Below are 10667 nucleotides of genomic sequence, written 5' to 3'. Positions count from 1 at the left end.
TTTGGGCTGCTGTTGGGCCTTTGGTTGTTTGTGTTGGCCCAAACCTATTTTGAATTCTCTATTAATATGTTATGAATGCTTGTGACTGTTCAAAACATATATTAATATGTTTTGAATTCATTGATCATAATTGAATAAAACTATTGTCTTTTCAAATTCTTGACTTTTGGGTCGAATTTGGGGATTTGGGAAGGATCTTCACGGGTATTCCGAGAATCAACGTGATTAACCTTCATTCTCTATTAGTACGATGCATCATCTTTGCTAGTGTTTTCTAATAATATCCACTCATTTTCTTATTTTAGTTGATAATATCAATTCTATTAGGCAACATCTTCAATTATATATTTAAAGTAATATCATATAAACATGGATTATGATTTTCCTTATGAGCAACCATAACTCATGAAGTCTTTTCTTCATGTAGACACAACATAAATGTGATGCGCACGAAGCTTGGTGATGATACCCAGCCTTGACATTCTAGAAATCCTTTTGGCTTACATTTTATGACTGTTTTAAATAAACGAATAAGTGATCCATCAGGTCAAACATCCGTTTAAAAAAGAAACATATCATGTCAAAGAACGAACACGTGATTCGTCAGGTCAAACATATGTTTCAAAAAGAAAGGCGTCATGTCAAAAACAAATATGTGATTCATCGGGGAAGCGATCGATTCTACTAATCTCAAACGGCCATTACCGTCTTTTAATTTAAGCGCCCTTTATACAAGTGTTAAACATTTGAAATTTAGCCAACGTATTTCAGTTATTGATTAATAAATAACCGCATTTGTGTTATAAATGCACATTGTTGTTGTGAACTTTTGACACTAACCTTTATATAAATCTGAACATCCGTTATTATAGTTTCTAAATATGAGCGTATATGGAAGTTTAAATATAAATTTTTAGTTGTGTTTTTAGAATGATTAAATTACACACTAGTAATTCTACTTCTAAATTTACGACATTGTCCACTAGAAAATTTGAACCCTCAATTTTATGAGAAAAGAGTAAAAGACACCATTAGCTAACACCACTTTTGTATCTCATTCTTTCGTCTTTTCTTGGCCACCAAACAATACAAAATAATGATTTATTCCATTTCCTCGTCGATTTATTACCAAACTTAAGCTTAGCCATGATTCAAACTTGAGCTTAAACACCTCTCATTTTTCTTTCCCAATTACTTAAACCCTTATTGACTCGTCGTACTTTTAACGAAAAATAAAACGTAGTTATGTACATAACAGTGTGTTGTTATATGAATAACCCTAATTTGGCAAATATTTATATCTTGTTCACTAAGTTTATGTGAATCTACAAATATATGTTTACTAAGTTAGGGTTATTCATATGAGAATATAGATATATTGTAAATCAAGGTTTTTGAGTTATATTTCTTTAATTATAGAGTTAATGGCCATTTTCGTCCCTGTGGTTTGCTACTTTCGCCACTTCAGTCCAAAATTTTTAATTTTGTCAATTTAGTCCTCATAGTTTTAAATTTTAGCCAATTACGTCCCATCCGTCTAACGGCATCCAGCTATGCCGTTAGTTTAAGGGTATTTTTGTCTTTCTCCTTTTAATTTTGAGTTAATGGTCATTTTAGTCCCTGTGGTTTGATATCTTTGCCAATTCTTTGCCAATTCAGTCCAAAGTTTGAAAATTTGTCAATTTAATGTTCAGTTTAATTCAGTTTTTTTTATTTTTTATGTTTTTTGTTTATAACCCTAAAGAGCATAATTCAAACCCAAAACCATCGAGCAACCTCAAATACTGGTATGCATTTACTCTGTTGACAACAGTAATCATACCCCCCCCCTTATATTTAGTTTCTAGACATTTCCTAAAATCTTCTCCATGGTGGAATTCAATGGTAAAGTGGTCAAGGTAATTCCCTGAAATCGAATTATACACAAAAAACTAAAAATTGTTTTGTTGATTAATGTATAATAGTTGATTACGACCCAGATTTTAGTTATGATATGTTAATCTCTAAACCCTAAATATTATGCATTCATCAAAGAAACGATTTTTAGTTTTTTCGGTAAAATTCGGTTTCACGGAATTGCTTTGACCACTTTACCATTGAATTCCACCATGGGGGAGAGTTTAGGAACCGTCTAGAAACTAAATACGAGAGGAGGGGGTATGATTACTGCTGTCGACAGAGTAAATGCAGACTTGTTTTGGGCTTGGATAATGCTCTCTAGGGTTATAGAAAAAAACTGACTTAAATTGAGTTTATGTGAATCTACAAATATATGTTTATGTGAATCTACAAATATATGTTTACTAAGTTAGGGTTATTCATATGAGAATATAGATATATCGTAAATCAAGGTTTTTGAGTTATATTTCTTTAATTATAACATTGGGAATTATCCAGTATATTCTTCTTGTTTGCTTATCATTTGTGTCTGTATCGATTCAACCCTTGATCTCTTATGATGTGGGCCCAAGTGTCGTAGAGTGGTCCATGGTGTTTCTTGAGCCTAATATCGCGTTTCAAAAAGGGCTGCACGAAAATGGACATAACTTGAGCTACGAGCTTCCGTTTCAAGTGTGCTACCGGTCAAAACAACCGTTGGAACGTGGGCCACATTGTGGTAATTGCCAGTGGCTGGTTATCCCGTTTATTTTTCCGAAATAAGGCTTATAGATACACTTTTGGACAACTTTTGTGCTTTTCGTCTACTTTTTGTGTTTTCTTTTGGGTTGCTGTTGGGCCTTGGTTTGTTTGTGTTGGCCCAACCTATTTTGAATTATCTATTAATATGTTATGAATGCTTGTGACTGTTCATTGAGTTGAATAAAATTACTATGTCTTTTCCCATTCATTCTTGACTTCTGGGTCGAATTTCGGGGTTTGGGAAGGATCTTCACGGGCATTCCGAGAATCAACGTGATTAACCTTCATTCTCCATTAATACGATGCATCATCTTTGCTAGTGTTTTCTAATAATATCCACTCATTTTTCATAATATCAATTCTATTAGGCAACATCTTCATTTATATATTTAAAGTAGTACCTTATAAACATGGAATATGATTTTTCTTATGAGCAACCATAAGTCATCAAGTCTTTTCTTCATGTAGACACAACATAAATGATGATGCGCACAAAGCTTGTTGATGATACTCAACATGACATTCTAGAAATCCTTTTGGCTTACATTTTATGACCGTTTTAAATAAACGAATAAGTGATTCATCAGGTCAAACATTCGTTTCAAAAAGAAACATGTCATGTCAAAGAACGAACACGTGATTCATCAGGTCAAACATATGTTTTAAAAAGAAAGGCGTCATGTCAAAAACGAACACGTGATTCATTAGGGAAACGGGAAACGATCGATTCTACTAATCTCAAACGACCATTACCGTCTTTTAATTTAAGCGCCCTTTATACACGTGTTAAACGTTTGAAATTTAGCCAACGTATTTCAGTCATTGATTAATAAATAACCGCATTTGTGTTATAAATGCACATTGTTATGAACTTTTGTCATTAACTTTTATATATATCTGAACACTGTTATTATAGTTTCTAAATATGAGTGTATATGAAAGTTTAAATACAATTTTTTAGTTATTTGTTTTAGAATGAATAAATTACACACTAGTAATTCTACTTCTAAATTTACAGAATTGTCCACTAGAAAATTTTTGAACCCTCAATTTTATGAGAAAAGAGTAAAAGACACCATTAGCTAACACCACATTTGTATCTCATTCTTTCGTCTTTTTTTTGCCACCAAACAATACAAAATAATGATTTATTCTATTCCCTCACTAATTTCACTCCCTCGTCGATTTATTACCCAATACTAGACAGACCCCATATAGTGTTAGAAATTAATACATGTTAATATCTTGAGTAATTAACATAAAGATAATCTTCAATTTTTTGTCTTGTTCATTATCAGTCCCATCCTGTAGTCATTTTTCATGTGTCATGGTTTGGACTATAATTACACCATCTTTTTGTTTTCTTCTAACATATAAAAACTAAAAACTTAACTTTCTATACGGAATTTGAGGAAAAAGGTTGACACCATGAACCTACTGGCATTCTTCATTTCATGTTCATCATGTTTATTCAGCACCACTTTGTTATATATATATAAACTGCCTACATAATCTCTTACACCACCACCAAATTTTCATCCAATACCATCATATATATCTATCTACATTTGTGTAATGGCACGATTAAGAAGAAGAAACATGAATAATAGAGGTACGCTTTTAGTGTTGATTATATATCTATTCTTTAACATCCTTTCTGCTTATAATATATGTGTGTATAAACATCTAACATGTTTCAAAAATTTTGTGTGTAGACCGAGATGCTACTAATCCGAATAGTCACGGGAACGAATCGGATGTTCCATATGAACATAGCTGCCATCTTCCTACACAAAACATGACCAGTAGTACCCCTGCTACCGGTACCATTCAGAACCTAATGCAATCGGTGGATGACGCTTTTTCACATTACATTCAAGAGATGTACATAATCGCCGACACCCAAGTAACACGCTCTATCATTCCATCCTTTTTCGTTGATGCACTCTTAGACATTTTATTCTAAAGGTTTTCAGTTTTTGACACAGGCAGAGCAGATGAAGGAGTGTGCCGAGAGGATGAAGAGTCATTTCCAGCGTTTGGAAAATGAACGGGAAAGCAGTAGGGCGCAAAATGTTGCTGCTGGTGAGGGTAGTAGCCGGTGTCCACCAACAAAGGCGGTAATTACATGCTGGAACTGCAAAACATTGTCCGCAACCATGGTGTGGAACCCGTGCGGACACATGTGTTTTTGTTTTAAGTGTGACAACAAGGTTTCCGAGTGCCCAATTTGCAACAACAAGAAGTTGTCAAAGTTTCATGGCTAATTAACTGGTCCTTATAAGCTTCATAAACTAGCGCCCGGCCTTAATAAACAAGTTTATGTATTCGAGAACGACTCGAACTAAGTAATAAAGTACCTTTAAAATTCAGTCAGATAATGGAACTAGTTCTTGGTTGTTAATTTGTAATTTTATATTCTAAGTATGAAACCTTAGAACTCAACCTTATTACTAGACAATTTATAACCATAAATAACACGAAATTCATTCAACTATTAATTAAAGCTCTAATGATATCACAAACTTTACTTATTTCACGATCACTAAGTAAGGATTTAAGTTCTAATGAACAAAATCAAGAATTCAAGATCCCTTTAAATATCTAATGGACACCTCTTAATTAGAGAGTAAATGAATATCAAGATATGCTAATCTTGAACTAAACCAAAAATAAAAATAACAATAGTTTAAATGGCATTTTCCACATATCATAAGGAGTTAATTAATGCTCCAAAAGATTAACTCATAGCTACAATTTAATGGATTTTAATGAAGAATAAATCCAAACATCTGAAAAACGCTCGATCTATATGTCTGCTTCTCCCAATCAGTAGTTAGAAGAATGCACCTAAACTTTGCAAGAAATCACCAGTGAGCACGCCAGTCGGCGGTGGGCTCTCAAAGTTATTTTTTTTAAATAGTGAGTGTTTAAAGTTCGAGTCTACAATCTACGTGAAAGCCTTGCCAAGGACTCAAGGTTTTGGTGTTGCCAAACTCCTTATGTGTTTTCACAAAGGTATGTGACAACAACATATGCCCCTGGCACTTGACAATAGATGTGTCAATTCATATCTCATGTGAATAAACATTTGTCCTTATTGGAAATAAAAAAAGAAAACAACTATACTACAACAACATAAAGTATGGAATGTTAGCATCAACCAACCCGAGACCAACAAACCAGAAAGAGAACTAGATGTCGTTCCAAATCAAATTGATTGAATGAAATAAGTACTAACGGATTGAAAACTTGATGATCGAATTGAACAAACACTTTAGCTGATAAACAAGTAAGTTCACTTGTTCACCGTAGAAATTACAACAAATAATCTGATTGTTTCCTATTTATTGGTATCGAACAGGCACTATTAGAAAATAGACCTATAATGACGCGCAATACGCGTCATTAAAGGGGTAGATGACATGCCAAATCGTCTCAAGGAAGGCCCTGCCATAAAAAAAAGATGACGCGAATTTGCTTGTCATCTTTTTATGACACACATTCTTGACGTGTTTTTTTGACACGCATTTTCGTGTCATGGTTTGAAATATTATTAAAAAAAATTGGCATAGTTATCATTTCCACATTAAATAATGACAATTGGCGTCTCATAATACAACTTAAAATTCATATATAGCAAAACAATTTATTTCATATAATATTGCATAAAATACTAACAAATATTCAAAATTAACAATATTTCAAAGTTAACATTTCACTAATATCGATACGAAGTTTAACTGGTAAATAAAGGATGCCACAAAAGTCGACCGCTCTTCACGAATTCCTTCAATATTAGCATCCGTGTATTATTGTTCCCTCCCCCAACCTGAGAAAGTTTTAGATTAGTGAGAAGTGATTAGAACCTAATTGCTAAATGCTCTTACTCAATATTTGAAACTTATAAATTAGATTCAGATTCCATTAGGCAACTTAATAACTGGATCTAGCATATACAGTACGAAAAATGGATACAAGATCAAAAGTAGAAGCAAATTGAGTCTACTTACAGCAGTAATACTCATGTTGTAGTGGTTTCAGAACTGACTTGTGTCTTATTTATCAGTTACATAACATAATAACTTACAACAAAAATACTCATGTTGTAGTGGTTTCAGTACTGATTTGTGTCTTATTTATAATCACACAACATAATAACTTCCATTAGTATGTTGATACTAAATTGAATGTCACATATTGATCAGCCTTAATCTGCAGCTTTGACTACAAAAAGTCAACCGTGACACTATAACTTATAAACCTACTGTAGTGAATTTACTAAACTGATACAGTAATGAAAGTATAAAAGACTGCAATACTTACAGGTGATGCTTGATCAAGTGGTGCGTATTCAAACTCTTCTTCATGACCCCCCCCCCCCCGGTTCAGAAACACCATGTATAGCTTTAAGTTTCTCTAGCTCATCTTCAAGTTTGTTGAACTGTTCATTGGTCTTCTTTTGCTCAGTGTCCAAGTACTGCTTAACAGTCTTGGATATAGAAATATATTGGTCTTATGTTACAAACTTGCCCATTCCGTGCACATGTCCACGCTGCTCCTTAGTATCTAGGGCCTTGGTGAGCACATCATGTGTTCCACATGATTCATCGTATCCCGACTGATGTAGCTCATCCTATAATTCGAATAAATTAAAAATTAATCTATAAATTATAAATTGTGATTATTATCTAGGGCCTATGCTATTGGTGGGACTTCACTGGGTATGATTGATTGATTGATTGATTGATTGATCTAGGGCCCATGCCTAGTTTTTCCAAGACCTTGTGCTACCACAATGACTACACATTAAATAAACTTACAATTTTGTTAACAACCACTTGGACATTTTCATCAAAACCTCTGGTTTTCTTTTTTCTTGCTTCTTTCCACAACGTTTCCCTATCAATCTTCTCTTCTTGCCGGTTTGTTGCATCAAAATTATCAAGATAATAAAAAATGAATTAACGACATAAACAAATACAAGTAAACTATTTGATTAATTTAATTCATAAAATTTCAACAGTTAGTTTAGCGTATCCCTTTCTGCTCAAACGATGGTTGTATTTATTATGTGCGCAAACTTCTTTAGCTTACTTACTTTTATCCTGCGTTAGAAAACAGTAAATTATCATGCATTTTTCTAAAACTTAATGATCGTTGAAACATACACGAAAAATTTAACTAGCCTGCCACTTTTTTAAAAGTCTTTGTGCTACGAAAAGTTTACTTGTATTTTAATTTTTAATATCTAACAAAAAATTAAGTAAAAAATGAAACCGAGAAGTAAAAACGATAGTATACAGCGTGTCTTCATCAAAACAACTAGTTTTCTAGACAATTTCAAGATAAATGGTGTATGAGATTAAGTGATTAACACTTTGAATACTAATGTACATTTTAAATTTTTAATATCTATTCACCAATCTTTAAGTTTCTTGGATTCAAGAACAGAAAAGCAAAGTAAATTGCAAAAAGAAATTGTTCCACACAGTCTTTAAGGAAATAGCAGATAAAAATGAACAAAAGACAGTTATATATATCTAATAATAAAATCAGATTTAACAAAAATAAACCAAAAGGTAAGGAAGATTGGTTTGGTTTGAGTATGAAAATGAAAATGAAGTGAGTTTGGTTGAAGCATTTTACCTAACAGTTGGTGTGCACACTTGATAATAAGCCAATATCATGTCATTTAAGCATACAATGGACAGTCGTATCTGAACAAAAGATAAAAGCAGCACAGAAAATTAAATCATTTGAATGAATAATTTCATAGGTAGTGGAAAGTGAAACTGGCCATATGCTGAAGATAGAAGAAGAACCCAAAATCGAATAATTGAAATCGAAGCGATTGATGGAACCCAAAATAATCAAATTCCAATTTATTAAACCTAACAAATAGATTAGAAACATTAAACCTAACATGTCATCATATTAAACCTAACAATCAACAAGTCAACAGACTAAAAACCTAACAATCATGTCAACAAATTAAACAAAACAATTTGTGCAAAATTGAAAACTAAAATTAATAGATTAATCAGTTCCGATGAGTAATTATACCATAAACAGTGAGTAATCAGTTTCTGAGATCAACAATCAGCTATTAAACGTAACAATCATGTCAACAGATTAAACCTAACAATTTATGCAAATTTGATGACTAAATTAACAGATTAATCAGTTCTAGTGAGTAATTATACCGTAAATCAACAATCAGAGCCGTCGTAATCTGAAATCGATGATGAGAGGTGATGATGCTGAGTGATGAACGATTGGGATGAGAGGGAGCGATGAGGGTTTGAATCAGTATGTTAATCGACGATGAACGAATGAATGATGATGAGATCTGACCGTTTGGGATGAGAGATGATGATGCGTAACATCCAGAAATTTACTAAGAAAAATATTTAATATATTATTTGTTTAAATAAAGCCTTGATCTAATAAAGAACGTTCTATGGGTAAAGGTTTAGGCTTTATGTCTTAAAAAGGATAGATCTTGATGGGGTAATGATAATAGGAGTATAACGGTTATGGAAAATAGAAAAGGTGGTTAAAAGTTATAATATGGACCGGTTAACAGTTACCCGAACCAAGAAACAAGAAGAAAATATAGAAAGATTTGACCTGAGGGTTCTCGGTCAAAAACCTGAGTTCTCGGTCAACAGTCAGTCAACAAGGGATCTCGGTCCACGAGGGTTCTCGACCAACGAGAATTCTCGGTGACCCGAGTTGGCAAGGTTCTAAGTCAGGCAGGGGACCTCGGTCCCAAGGGTTTTCGGTCATGGGTTTTCTGCTGAGTTCTCTGTCGAGAGTTCTCGGCTAATCTGTTATGTTCTGGGCGATGGGCCTGGTCTCAACTGGGCCAGATACCATTTAAAACAGATGGGCTTGATATAACTAAGCCCATTTATAATGAGCTAGCCCATTCGTATAAGTTAAACAAAGAAGCTCAACTTAGAAAGTACATTGGTTAACTAAGACACCAACTTAAATAATTATACAGTTAATTAACAAATATATACATTTAACAGTTAGCCGTGCTCAATTAAAGAGAGGGATTACGATTAACGGCGAACGCAACAGGATCCAGGTGAGTTTCTAGCCCCATTCCTATGTTATGTTTTCGGGGCTGTGTGCATACTCGATGTGATTGTTAATACACTTATCCTAGGTGATAAGTGTATGCCTTATGTGGTTATGTGAAAGTTAGGAATGATGGCTTATCGGTACGTGAACGATCTTCGGATATTGCACGTTCTAATAAGTTGAAAAGTTAGGAGTAATGTAAGTATGATATATATGTTTATGAATGTTGTAAAGTAAATAAAGAAAGGTTAACGTATGGTAACGAAGAGGGAATCGAACCCTACTAATATTCGAGAACTAGGGAACCGAACCCTACTAATACTCGAGGAAAAAGGATACCGAGCCCTAATAATACTCGAGGCATGTAGGGCGTAATACTCTTTATAACGTAAGATATGAATGTAAGTAAGTATGAAAGTATAAATGAAGTATGAAAGTATGTAAGGATGAATGTATTGTATGATGTATGTTTAACTAGAACTCACTCAGCGTAGCTGACTTTTAGTATGTACGCAGGTGAGTAGGATGAGGCAGCTCGCTTGAGGGGAACACTTGGCATCGAATAAGAGGCTGACATCGGAAGACCCAAGACGTTTAATAGTTTATGTTTTAAAGACAATATGTTTATTAAAACAAGTTATGGATTAATGTGTATGTTTTAAACGAAAGTTTTTATATTCCGCGAAAGTTTTTTATAAACTCTGATTACTAGAACTATGTGAATGAATAAATCCAACGTCCAATGTGAGGCACCGGTAACGGCGCCTTACAAGTTGGTATCAGAGCAAAGTTCGAGAGATTTAAGCATCCTACATGCTTAGACTCGAACAGAGAATGAGATTTAAGTAAGAAAGAAAGAAGATGCCAGTTCAAGATAGCCATGTGTCACTCAAGCAAGCTTAGTAAAGTAAAGTATATGGTTAAATAATGTG

The sequence above is a fragment of the Bidens hawaiensis genome, unplaced genomic scaffold (assembly GCF_021521415.1).
Source record: "Bidens hawaiensis isolate Kalapana, Puna unplaced genomic scaffold, B.hawaiensis_p1.1 tig00013978_1, whole genome shotgun sequence".
NCBI lineage: Eukaryota > Viridiplantae > Streptophyta > Magnoliopsida > Asterales > Asteraceae > Bidens > Bidens hawaiensis.
The sequence above is the reverse complement of the archived record's forward strand: the minus strand, read 5'-3'. Positions refer to the sequence as shown.